The following is a 13,891-nucleotide window of genomic DNA, read 5'->3' as shown; positions in this document are numbered from 1 at the left end:
AGATTGATGATTTTTCTACAGTTGGTTATTGTGATGCAGATTTTGCTGGTGATAGAGTTGATAGAAGGAGCACTTCTGGTTTATGTTGCTTCCTTGGAAAGTCCTTAAATGTTTGGTCAAGTAAGAAGCAACCAACAGTGGCCTTATCCACTGCAGAGGCTGAGTATATAGCTGCTTCTTCTTGTTGTTCTCAGCTTTTATGGTTAAAAACACAGCTTGCTGATTACAAATTAAAGGCTGAAAATATTCCCTTAATGTGTGATAATATGAGTGCCATTGATATTTCTAAAAATCCAGTCTTGCACTCTAGGACTAAGCATATTGAAGTGAAATATCACTCAATAAGAGAACATGTCCAAAAGGGGGATATTTGCATTCAATTTGTTAAATCAGAGGAGCAACTAGCAGATATTTTTACAAAACCATTAACTGAGGATAGATTCTGCATGCTTAGGACTTGTCTAGGAATTTTGAGTTATGATTCTTTATTTGAAAAATGCTGATATATTTGCTGGAGCTTTTTGTCTCATAAACAGGTATGAGACAATTCTGGGCAGGTGATGAACGTTTCATTCAAGCCAGCGTGTTCTGGGCTTGTTTCAAATGAACCTCAATCTGGGCCAACTTCAAAATTCAGATCATGAATGGTCCAAATATGTTTCCTTAAGTCCAACCATCTCTGGACCCAAATGTGAATGTTACATTTTTTGGTTAATTTTTGTTGACCTGTGTGTTTAATTTTTTTTGAAAAAGTTTTCTTTTAATGATCTCTTTTTGTCCAAAAAGAATTTTCAGTTTGATTTTTTTGGATTTCGAAAATTTTAAAATTAATTTTTTTAAATCAAATCAAATCTTTCTTTTATGAGGTCATGTTTTTTCAAATGGTGATGCAGTTTCATGGTTTTGGAAATTTGCTTTTGGGTACGGTTACCAACACTCCCTCTCTTCCCTCCATAACTCCTTCTCTATCCCTTCGGTTTTCACCACTACCCACATCACTCTCTTTCTTCTTAAATCAAAAACCACCAAATGAGGAAGAAAACCATAGCACACAAGCCTCCTCATGAAAAGTTGTATAAACTTCCATCCAAGCCTTCCACTCGCTCACAAGACAAAACCTTCACTCCATCGCCTTCTCCTCCTACTTCTCCTCCACGCACTGTTCCCATGGCGCGAACCAAGACTACTCCAAGGTACCCTGCTCCTGCCAAACCGATGCCACCATCGAAGGCAACACCATCCAAACCAAGTTTCACAAAATCTAGTTCATCCAAGGATAAGCGTCCTTCTGTTGAAGAGCCTGTTCCTGAGCCTACAAAACCTAAGTCAAGGTCTGTTCCTGTGCGTTCACAAAGAGGTAACCCTCATCACCTTCTCAAATCTGTTAGCGAACCAGACATTGATCCCTTTGCTCACAAATCACACTTCATGACATCTCACTCAGACTTTAACCCCATTGTTTCAAATCTGCCATGAACCATGATTTCTATGAGGGAGTTATTAAGTATCGCACTCTTTGTCCATCTTTTCTTGCTGATTTACCTGATTTGAAAAAGAAAGGTTTTCCTTTTGTTGAAAATCTGGAATTTTTAGACTGGAATCACCTTTTCAAAATCAAAAAACCAGTATATCCTAAGTTAGTCAAAGAATTTTATGCAAACATGACTTACCATGAAGGAAGTGTGCATTCTTATGTTAAGGGCAGAGACATTATCTTGAATAATGAGACAATCAGTGACTCCTTGAAGTACACTGATGTAGGGCCATGTGCTTATACATCTGTGAAGTGGGATGAAGGTGTTGGTATCTCTTACCATGATGCTTTGGCTCACATTTGTGAACATGTTTCATTAATCGATGGCATCACACCCACTCACAAAGCCATCGGATATGAACGTGCTCAATTGCACCGTATTGTCAACCACATTTTAATTCCTCAAAGTGGTTCATATCAAAGGGTTTCTTTCACGGACACACTTGTTTTGTATGCCCTAATCACTAAATCAGAAATCTCTTTTGCCTATTTGATGGCTAGATACATGTTTGATTTTGTTAGAAGTGTGAAAGATAAAGCACTACCTTATGGCATGTTTTTAACTTGCATATTTGAAAATTTTGGTGTTGACCTATCAAATGAGGATTATGAAAACAGAAATTCATACCTAAAAGGGGGTGGTTCAGTGAAACAGCAAAAAAGGCCAACTAGATCTGAGAGAGTGGTTCTAGATAATGATGATGAAGAGTTCATTCCAGATGACTCTCCTCCTCCTTCCACCAAAGGTACTTCCATCTCCACTGGGAAGAAATCTGCTTTGCTGAATGTGGTCAAGGATGTCGCTCAAGAGTTTGTTTCCCAATCAAATCACTTGATTGCCATGAGCAAGGAACAAAGGAAACTAGTTAGCAAGCATGAGAACTTTCAGAAGAAATCAAGGGATAGGGTGGCTGTGCTCATGGCCTTCATTGATAACCTTCAAAATGATGAAGACATTGCCACTGATGTTGAAGAGGAAGCTGCTTCGGAGGGGAGTGGTTCTGATGCCTAGGATTTGTCTCATAAAAACTACTGCGGCTGCTCATTTTTTGTCTCATGAATTCTGTTTATTTTGCTACTTTTGATACTTGGATGACTGTAATAACCTTAGATTCTGATGCACTTATGGTAGTTTAGTTAGTTATTTGGACTATGCACTAACCTTTCTTGCAGGGTTTCTAGTGATGTTTTTGTTGATCCGCCCTTGATGACAAAAGGGGGAGTAATAGTTATGATTTTTCTGATTAGAACTGAACTTTATTTTGCAAATTGCTTTTGTTTTACAATATGCTATTGCTGATGTCATGATAGGAAATACTAGGCTGAATATGTGTTGCTAATTATACAGAATCCCTTAGTCAAGTTACATCTTGAATAGCTCTTTTTAAGCTTAATGTAAATAGGAACAAAAAGGCAAGAGCATAGATTCAGGGAGAGCTACTCTTGAAAAGGAAAGGGGGAACAACGCAAGAGCAAATGAAAATCAAAGGGAGTTTCTAAACCTTACTCAAATACAATTCCTTTTGATTATTGCTTAAACCATGTTTGTCATCAAGGGGGAGATTGTTGAGTTAAGAAATTAACTAAATTAATTAGTGATGACAAACATTATTTTTAGGCAAAATAAATAATTAGTGTTGATTAATTGTATTTACTTTTTTACTAATTGTTTATTGTTGCAGGCCAAAATTTCAATAGCCCAAATGGAATAAAAAGCAATTAGCAAGGATGATTGGGCTGAAAGCAAAAATCAGAAGCCCAAGAAAAAGCAAAAGATAGAAGCCAAAGAAATCAGATGGGCCAAATGGGTTACATGAACCAAACCGATCCAAGCCCGTATCCATCCCACAAAGCTTCTCTTGTAAGATTGAATTCTTCACTCCTCCAAAATGTGCAACGTATCTCTTCTCTCTGACCAAGTCAAATCAGCTTCAGAAAAGTAAGAAAGAGAATGAGAGTGAAAGAGCTTCTTCACCAAGCAAAATACCAAAGAAGCAAGAGAGAGAAGGGTTAAGCTTGATACACAGAAATCTAATCACAAAATCCAAACCAAATCAAGCTTAGGTTAAAGGTAATCCATCTCATCTTGCTTGCATCAAATCTTCTTCTCTTCTTCCCAACTCTTTGCTCTATCCGAAAATGGCATTCAAGGAAAAGTTGTTCTCTGCCCTATTCTGTTTCACATCTACGGTCACAAGTGATACTTGGGGACCAAGTAGTTTATCAATGGCTAAGATCAAGTTGACCATGAGAAGATTTCTATGGTTACTGCTTTGTGGCTTTCGATCAAGATGAGGAAGTCAGAGGGAAAGTTTCTACTCTGGGGATTAAGGTGAAAAAGTGAATCTGTGGGTTGGTGAAGCTCAAGGCTCAAGGTGTTGACCTTGGAAGAAGAACCAAGCAACATGCAAGGAGATAAAAAGAAACTTGCTGTTCATTCAGAGGCAAGGACAGAAAACCAGAGTTTGAGAGTTGTGTTCTGTAAAGTATTCCCTGTGAAGTTCCTCTACTTGGATAATGCTTTCTATCAAAGAAGCATTCGACCAATACTGAAGAACTAAATCAGTGGTTTGCAAAGCTGGTTTTTCACATAGCAAAGAGGCTGTTGATGAAGTCAATCTCCTTCATGTTTTACTGATTGTAATGTACTTTTCAATGTTTATCATTCTGTAATTTCTAGTGAGAAAAGGCATTGTGAGAAAACTCAAGTAAAAGCCATGAGTGAAAAAAGGCTGAGTAAAACACTTGAGAGAAAAGCCTAGAGTTATTTTCAGATTTCTTTAGGTATGTGGTGCACGAAATTGCAATCACACTTTTGCAACTCCGCACAACTAACCAGCAAGTGTACTGGGTCGTCCAAGTAATACCTTGCGTGAGCAAGGGTCGATCCCACAGAGATTGTTGGCTTGGAGCAAGCTATGGTTATCTTGTAAATCTTAGTCAGGATATCAGAAATTATCAGGATTGATTGTGAAAGACAAAAGAACATGAAATGATTACTTGTTTTGCAGTAATGGAGAATAGGTTGAGGTTTGGAGATGCTCCATCTTCTGAATCTCTGCTTTCCTACTGTCTTCTTCTTCAAACACGCAAGTCTCCTTCCATGGCAAGCTGTATGTAGGGTTTCACCGTTGTCAATGGCTACCTCCCATCCTCTCAGTGAAAACGATTGCATATGCTCTGTCACAGCACGCGGAATTCATCTGTCGGTTCTCAATCAGGCCGGAATAGAATCCAGTGATTCTTTTGCGTCTGTCACTAACGCCCCGCCTTCAGGAGTTTGAAGCTCGTCACAGTCATTCAATCATTGAATCCTACTCAGAATACCACAGACAAGGTTTAGACCTTCCGGATTCTCTTGAATGCCGCCATCAATCCTAGCTTATGCCACGAAGATTCCGATTAAAGAATCCAAGAGATAACTACTTAATCTAAGGTAGAACGGAGGTGGTTGTCAGGCACATGTTCATAGTTGAGAATGATGATGATTGTCACGGATCATCACATTCATCCGGATTAAGAACAAGTATTATCTTAGAATGGAAGCAAGCATGATTGAATAAGAAACAGTAGTAATTGCATTAATCCATCAAGACACAGCAGAGCTCCTCACCCCCAACCATGGGGTTTAGAGACTCATGCCGTGGAAAGTACACAAAGGAAACGTGTAAAGTGTCATGAGGTACAGATACAATGTCAAAAGATCCTATTAATAGTAAACTAGTAGCCTAGGGTGTACAGAAATGAGTAAATGACGTAAAAATCCACTTCTGGGTCCACTTGGTGTGTGCTTGGGCTGAGCAATGAAGCATTTTCGTGTAGAGACCTTTTCTGGAGTTAAACGCCAGTTCTCATGCCAGTTTGGGCGTTTAACTCCAAGTTTTATGCCAGTTCCGGCGTTTAACGCTGGAATCTCTGAGGGTGACTTTGAGCGCCGGTTTGGGCCATCAAATCTTGGGCAAAGTATGGACTATCATATATTGCTGGAAAGCCCAGGATGTCTACTTTCCAATGCCGTTGAGAGTGCGCCAATTGGGCTTCTGTAGCTCCAGAAAATCCACTTCGAGTGCAGGGAGGTCAGAATCCAACAGCATCTGCAGTCCTTTTTGGTCTCGGAATCAGATTTTTGCTCAGGACCCTCAATTTCAGCCAGAAAATACCTGAAATCATAGAAAAACACACAAACTCATAGTAAAGTCTAGAAAAGTGAATTTTAACTAAAAACTAATAAAAATATACTAAAAACTAACTAGATTATACTAAAAACATACTAAAAACAATGCCAAAAAGCATACAAATTATCCGCTCATCACAACACCAAACTTAAATTGTTGCTTGTCCCCAAGCAACTGAAAATCAAAATAGGATAAAAAGAAGAGAATATACTATAGACTCCAAATTATCAAGGAAACATAGCTCCAATTAGATGAGCGGGACTAGTAGCTTTTTGCCTCTGAACAGTTTTGGCATCTCACTCTATCCCTTGAAGTTCAGAATGATTGGCATCTATAAGAACTCAGAACTCAGATAGTGTTATTGATTCTCTTAGTTGAGCATAATGATTCTTGAACATAGCTAGTGTATGAGTCTTGGCTGTGGCCCAAAGCACTCTGTCTTCCAGTATTACCACCGGATACATACATGCCACAGACACATAATTGGGTGAACCTTTTCAGATTGTGACTCAGCTTTGCTAAAGTCCCCAATTAGAGGTGTCCAGGGTTCTTAAGCACACTCTTGTTGTCTTGGATCACAACTTTATTTCTTTCTTTTTCTTTTCCTTTCTTTTTTTTTCGAAAATATTTTTTTTTACTTGTTTTTTTTTGTATCCACTGCTTTTTCTTGCTTCAAGAATCAATCCAATGATTTTTAGATCCTCAATAACAGTTCTCTTTTTCCTCATTCTTTCAAGAGCCAACAATTTTTAACATTCTCAAAACAACAATTTCAAGAGACATATGCACTGTTCAAGCATTCATTCAGAAAGCAAAAAGTATTGTCACCACATCAAACTAATTCAACTAGTTTCAATGATAAATTTTGAAATCCTGTACTTCTTGTTCTTTTGTGATTAAAGCATTTTTCATTTAAGAGAGGTGATGGATTCATAGGATATTCATAGCTTGAAGGCATAAAATTTTACTTTTATTAATTATGAATTAAGAACAAGAAAACAAAATAAAAGAGACTAAAAAGTAAAAAATAAAAATAGAAAACAAAATCAAAGAGAAAAACGCAAAAACATAGGCTCCCAATGATAGAGGTTTTCACAGAGTTAGGACTCAACAACCTTAATTTTGAGAAGTGGATGCTCCCTCAGCTTGAGAGGAGAGCTTTTGGCGTTTCAACTCTTGGAGTTCACGCCCCTGCTTCTCTTGTTCCTTCAGCAATTTGCAGAGCATGCAGTTCTGATTCTGCTGTTCTTCCTTCAGTTGCTCCATAGTCTCTTGTAACTTGGAGATAGATGCTTCTAGGCTGGTCCAGTAGTCAATTCTTGGGAATTCAGGGAGGAATTCCTGCGCCCTCCTCTTGATGGAGTTGTCTTGCACTAGTCCTTCCATTGACTTCTTGGTGATTGGGTGTTCAATGGGTATGAACTCATCTACTCCCATCTTCACCCCAGCCTCTTTACAAAGCAAGGAGATCAAGCTTGGGTAAGCCAATTTGGCTTCAGTGGAATTCTTATTTGCAATTGTGTAGATCTCACAAGCAATCACATGATGGACCTCCACTTCTTTTCCAAGCATAATGCAATGAATCATCACTGCTCTCTTGATGGTGACCTCAGAACGGTTGCTAGTGGGCAATATGGAATGCCCAATAAAGTCTAGCCAACCTCTTGCAATTGGTTTGAGGTCTCCCCTCTTGAGTTGGTTTGGGACACCCTTTGAGTTGGTTATCCACTTAGTCCCAGGGAGGCATATGTCCTCTAGAACTTGATCCAACCCTTTATCTACTCTCACCATCCTCCTATTGAAGGAATCAGGATCATCTTGCAGTTGAGGTAGTTTGAAGATTTCTCTTATTTTGTCCAGATGGAAGTACATAACTTTCCCTCTGACCATGGTTCTGTAGGTATGGTAAGCAGTTCCAGTCATTCTTTGCTTATCTGTTAGCCACAGATTAGAGTAGAATTCCTGAACCATGTTCCTCCCAACCTTTATTTCAGGATTGGTCAGAACTTCCCATCCTCTGTTTCGAATTTGCTCTTGGATCCCCGGATATTCATCTTCTTTCAGATCAAATTTAACTTCCGGGATCACTGACCTCAGACCCATTATTTTGTGATAATGGTCTTCATGTTCTTTGGTTAAGAACTTCTCTTGATTCCAAAGATTCTTTGGATTATTCTCTTTCTTTCCTCTTAAATTGGTTTGTTTTCCCTTAGGAGCCATGATCTTTATGAATCTTGGCTTAGTGATCACGGAAAAGCACACCAAACTTAGAGGTTTGCTTGTCCTCAAGCAAAAAGAAAAGAAAGAAGAGAGGAGAGAGAGAGAGGAAGAGGAAATTCGAATGGTGTGGTGGAAAGAGGGGTGGCAAACGTTTATTTATAGAGTGGGGGGAGAGATTTTCGAAAAAAAAAAAGAGAAATTTGAAAGGAGATTTGAGGAGACATGGAAAGAAATTGAAAGAAGGGTGAGTTTTTGAACAAAATTTGGGAATGATTTGGAAGATTTGAAGAATGATTTTGAAAATTTGAAAGTGAATGATGAAAGATTGAAATGTGTTTTTGTAGGAAAATATGGGAAAGAAAAGGAAAGTTTGAAAAAATCTGAGTTGAAAACAAAATTGTGGTCCCCCCACCTTTCTGGCGTTAAACGCCCAGAATGGCACCCATTCTGGCGTTTAACGCCCACTTGATGCCCCTTTTGGGCGTTTAACGCCCAGCCAGGTGCCCTGGCTGGCGTTAAATGCCAGAAATCCTTTAGCACTGGGCGTTTTTCTGAACGCCCAGGATGCTGCACACCTGGCGTTAAACGCCCAGAATGGTGCCCATTCTGGCGTTTAACGCCCAAAATGGTACCATTCCTGGCGTTAAACGCCCAGAATGGTAACCATTCTGGTGTTTAACGCCCAAAATGCCCCTTACTGGCGTTTTTTCGCCAGTAAGCTCTTTTTCTCTGCTTTTTGAGCTGAATCCTTCTGTAACTCTGTGAATTCCTTCATTTTTGATACTTGCCTCTGTAAGAACAAATCATACAACCTACTAATGACTGGGTTGCCTCCCAGCAAGCGCTTCTTTACTGTCTTTAGCTGGACTTTCATTGGGAATCACTCAAGTCTCAGTTTTGAGCATTCCTGCTCAAAGTTGCCTTCAAGATAATGCTTGATTCTCTGTCCATTAACAATGAACTTCTTGTCAGAATCAATATCCTGAAGCTCAACATATCCATATGGTGACACTCCTGTAATCACATACGGACCCCTCCACCGGGATTTGAGTTTTCCTGGAAACAGTCTGAGCCTAGAGTTGAAGAGCAGAACTTTTTGTCCTGGCTCAAAGACTCTGGTTGACAACTTCTTGTCATGCCATTTCTTTGCCTTTTCCTTATAGATTTTTGCATTTTCAAAGGCATTGAGTCTGAACTCCTCTAGCTCATTTAGCTAGAGCAATCTTTTTTCACCAGCTAACTGTGCATCCATGTTTAGGAATCTGGTTGCCCAGTAGGCCTTATGTTCCAGTTCCACAGGCAAATGACAGGCCTTCCCATACACCAGTTGGTATGGGGAGGTTCCTATAGGAGTCTTGAATGCTGTTCTGTATGCCCACAGAGCATCATCCAAGCTCTTTGCCCAATCCTTTCTTCGGGCTATCACAGTCCGTTCCAGGATTCTCTTTAGCTCTCTGTTAGAGACCTCAGCTTGCCCATTTGTCTGTGGATGATACGGAGTTGCCACTTTGTGGCTAATTCCATATCTAACCATAGCAGAGTATAGCTGTTTGTTGCAGAAATGAGTGCCCCCGTCACTGATTAATATTCTGGGAACACCAAATCTGCTGAAGATGTTTTTCTGGAGGAATTTCAGCACAGTTTTGGTATCATTAGTGGGTGTAGCAATTGCTTCTACCCACTTAGATACATAGTCCACTGCCACCAGAATGTAAGTGTTTGAGTATGATGGTGGGAATGGCCCCATGAAGTCAATTCCCCATACATCAAACAATTCTATCTCTGATATCCCTTGTTGAGGCATGGCATATCCATGAGGCAGGTTACCAGCTCTTTGGCAACTGTCACAGTTACGCACAAACTCTCGGGAATCTTTATAGAGAGTAGGCCAGTAGAAGCCACATTGGAGGACTTTAGTGGCTGTTCGCTCACTTCCAAAATGTCCTCCATATTGTGATCCATGGCAGTGCCATAGGATCCTTTGTGCTTCTTCTCTGGGTACACATCTGCGGATCACTCCGTCAGCACATCTCTTAAAGAGATATGGTTCATCCCAGAGGTAGTACTTGGCATCTGAAATTAATTTCTTTCTTTGCACGTAGCTGTACTCCTTGGGTATGAACCTCACAGCTTTATAATTTGCAATATCTGCAAACCATGGAGCTTCCTGAATGGCAAAGAGTTGCTCATCTGGAAAAGTCTCAGAAATCTCAGTAGAAGGGAGGGACGCCCCAGCTACTGGTTCTATTCAGGACAGATGATCAGCTACTTGGTTCTCTGTCCCTTTTCTGTCTCTTATTTCTATATCAAACTCTTGCAGAAGCAACACCCATCTTATAAGCCTGGGTTTTGAATCCTGCTTTGTGAGTAAGTATTTAAGAGCAGCATGGTCAGTGTACAGAACCACTTTGGACCCCACTAGATAGGATCTAAACTTGTCAATGGCATAGACCACTGCAAGTAACTCTTTTTCTGTGGTTGTGTAGTTCTTCTGTGCGTCATTTAGAACACGGCTGGCATAGTAAATGACATGCAGAAGCTTGTTATGCCTCTGTCCCAACACTGCACCAATGGCATGGTCACTGGCATCACACATTAATTCAAATGGCAATGTCCAATCTGGTGCAGAGATGAATGGTGCTGTGACCAACTTAGCTTTCAGGGTCTCAAATGCCTGCAGACACTGTGTGTCAAACACAAATGGTGTGTCAGCAGCTAACAGGTTACTCAAAGGTTTTGCAATTTTTGAAAAATCCTTTATAAACCTTCTGTAAAATCCTGCATGCCCCAGAAAGCTTCTGATTGCCTTAACATTGGCAGGTGGTGGTAATTTTTCAATTACCTCTATCTTTGCCTTATCCACCTCTATTCCCCTGCTTGAAATTTTGTGCCCAAGGACTATTCCTTCAGTCACCATAAAGTGACATTTCTCCCAGTTTAAAACTAGGTTAGTCTCTTGGCACCTTTTCAAGACAAGTGCTAGGTGATTAAGACAGGAGCTAAATGAGTCTCCATATACTGAAAAGTCATCCATGAAGACTTCCAGAAATTTCTCTACCATATCTGAGAAGATAGAGAGCATGCACCTCTGAAAGGTTGCAGGTGCATTGCACAGACCAAAAGGCATCCTCCTGTAGGCAAACACGCCAGAAGGGCAAGTGAATGCTGTTTTTTCTTGGTCCTGAGGATCTACTGCAATTTGGTTGTAGCCTGAATAGCCATCCAAAAAGCAGTAGTAATCATGGCCAGCTAGTCTTTCTAGCATTTGGTCTATGAATGGTAAAGGAAAATGATCCTTTCTGGTGGCTGTATTGAGCCTTCTGTAGTCAATACACATGCGCCATCCTGTGACTGTCCTTGTAGGAACCAGTTCATTTTTTTCATTATGAACCACTGTCATGCCTCCCTTTTTGGGAACAACTTGGACAGGGCTCACCCAGGGGCTATCAGAAATAGGATAAATAATCCCAGCCTCTAGTAATTTAGTGACCTCTTTCTGCACCACCTCCTTCATGGCAGGATTTAGCCTCCTCTGTGGTTGAACCACTGGTTTGGCATTATCCTCCAATAGGATCTTGTGCATGCATCTAGCTGGGCTAATGCCCTTAAGATCACTTGTGGACCACCCAAGAGTTGTCTTGTGTGTCCTTAGCACTTGAATCAGTGCTTCCTCTTCCTGTGAATTTAAAGCAGAGCTTATAATCACTGGAAAAGTGTCACCTTCTCCCAGAAATGCATATTTCAGGGATGGTGGTAGTGGTTTGAGTTCAGGCTTGGGGGGCTTATCCTCCTCCTGAGGAATTTTCGAAAATTCCTTTGCCTCCTCTAGTTCTTCTTGATCAGGTTGAGCATCCTTGAAGATGTCCTCAAGCTCTGATTCTAGGCTTTCAGTCATATTGATCTCTTCTACCAGAGAGTCAATAATGTCAGCGCCCATGCAGTCATTTGGTGTGTCTGGATGCTGCATAGCTTTTACAGCATTCAACTTGAACTCATCCTCATTGACTCTCAAGGTTACTTCCCCTTTTTGTACATCAATGAGAGTTCGTCCAGTTGCTAGGAAAGGTCTTCCTAGAATGAGAGTTGCACTCTTGTGCTCCTCCATTTCCAGCACCACAAAGTCAGTTGGAAAGGCAAATGGCCTAACCTTGACAATCATGTCCTCAATTATGCCTGATGGGTGTTTAATGGAACCATCAGCAAGTTGGAGGCATATCCGGGTTGGTTTGACTTCTCCAGTCAACCCAAGCTTTCTGATAGTGGATGCAGGTATTAGATTGATGCTTGCTCCAAGATCACATAGGGCTGTCTTGGTACAAGCACCTTCTAATGTGCATGGTATCATAAAGCTTCCTGGATCTTGAAGCTTTTCTGGTAAGCTTTTTAGAATGACTGCACTGCATTCTTCAGTGAGAAACACTTTTTCAGTTTCTCTCCAATCCTTCTTATGACTTAAGATTTCTTTCATGAATTTAGCATAAGAAGGTATTTGCTCAAGTGCCTCTGCAAACGGAATCTTTATTTCAAGAGTCCTTAGATAGTCTGCAAAGCGGGCAAATTGCTTATCCTGTTCCGCTTGGCGGAGTTTTTGAGGATAAGGCATTTTGGCTTTATATTCTTCAACCTTAGATGCTGCAGGTTTATTCCTTACAGAAGTGGTTGAAGAAGCCTTGTTAGAGGGATTACTGTCAGCACTCTCAGGTGTCTGATTCTCCCTAGGCGTCTGAACGCCAGGATTGGGTGGAAATTGGGCGTTTAACGCCAACTTTTCCCCCTTTTCTGGCGTTTGAACGCCAGAACTGGGCAAGGAATGGGCGTTTAACGCCAGCTTTCCTTCCCTTTCTGGCGTTTGAATGCCAATGTCATTCCTCTCTGGGCTCTTACTGTCCTCAGAGGGATTTTGAGCAGTAGTTTGGTTGTCCTCTGTCAATTGTTCCTTGTTTGGCTTTTTACTCTTTGGAGCAGTGGTATTCAAGGTCTTCCCACTCCTCAATTGAACTGCTTGACATTCCTCTGTTATCTGTTTAGATATTTGCTGTTTTGCTTGATTCAACTGCAGTTCTATGCTCTTGTTAGCAACTTTAGTTTCATAGAGCATCTCTTTAAAGTCTGCTAACTGTTCTGTCATCAGGAGCAATTGTTGATTAAGCTCAATTATCTGTTCTTGAGGACTAGGGTCAGTGACTACTGTCATGACTTCCTCTTTTGGAGAGAACTCATTGCTAGAGTACAGGTATTGGTTTCTAGCAACAGTGTCTATAAGCTCTTGAGCTTCTTCAATTGTCTTCCTCATGTGTATAGATCCACCAGCTGAGTGGTCTAAAGACATCTGAGCTTTTTCTGTAAGCCCTTAGTAGAAAATGTCTAACTGTACCCACTCTGAAAACATTTCAGAGGGACATTTCCTTAGCATACCTCTATACCTCTCCCAGGCATTGTAAAGGGATTCATTATCCTCTTGTTTAAAGCCTTGGATGTCCAGCCTTAGCTGTGTCATCCTTTTAGGAGGGTAAAAATGATTCAGGAATTTGTCTGACAATTGTTTCCATGTCTTTATGCTTGCTGTAGGTTGGTTATTCAACCACCTTTTAGCTTGATCTTTTACAGCAAATGGAAACAGTAATAGTCTGTAGACATCCTGATCTACCTCTTTATCATATACTGTGTCAGCAATTTGTAAAAACTGTGCCAGAAACTCAGTAGGCTCTTCCTGTGGAAGACCGGAATACTGGCAATTTTGCTGCACTATGATAATGAGTTGAGGATTTAGTTCAAAGCTGCTTGCTTTGATGGGAGGTGTACAGATGCTACTCCCATATACAGCTGTAATGGGGTTAGCATATGACCCCAGAGTCCTTTTGGACTGATTAATCCCACTTAAGTCCATAATGGACAAAAGGGAGATGATAATGATTGCAAAGAGATAAATTTTGTTTTTTTTTTTAAATTAACGAAAAAAATA

Source organism: Arachis hypogaea, chromosome 9 (genome assembly GCF_003086295.3).
Source record: "Arachis hypogaea cultivar Tifrunner chromosome 9, arahy.Tifrunner.gnm2.J5K5, whole genome shotgun sequence".
NCBI classification, from domain to species: domain Eukaryota; kingdom Viridiplantae; phylum Streptophyta; class Magnoliopsida; order Fabales; family Fabaceae; genus Arachis; species Arachis hypogaea.
This window is presented reverse-complemented; position numbering follows the sequence as displayed.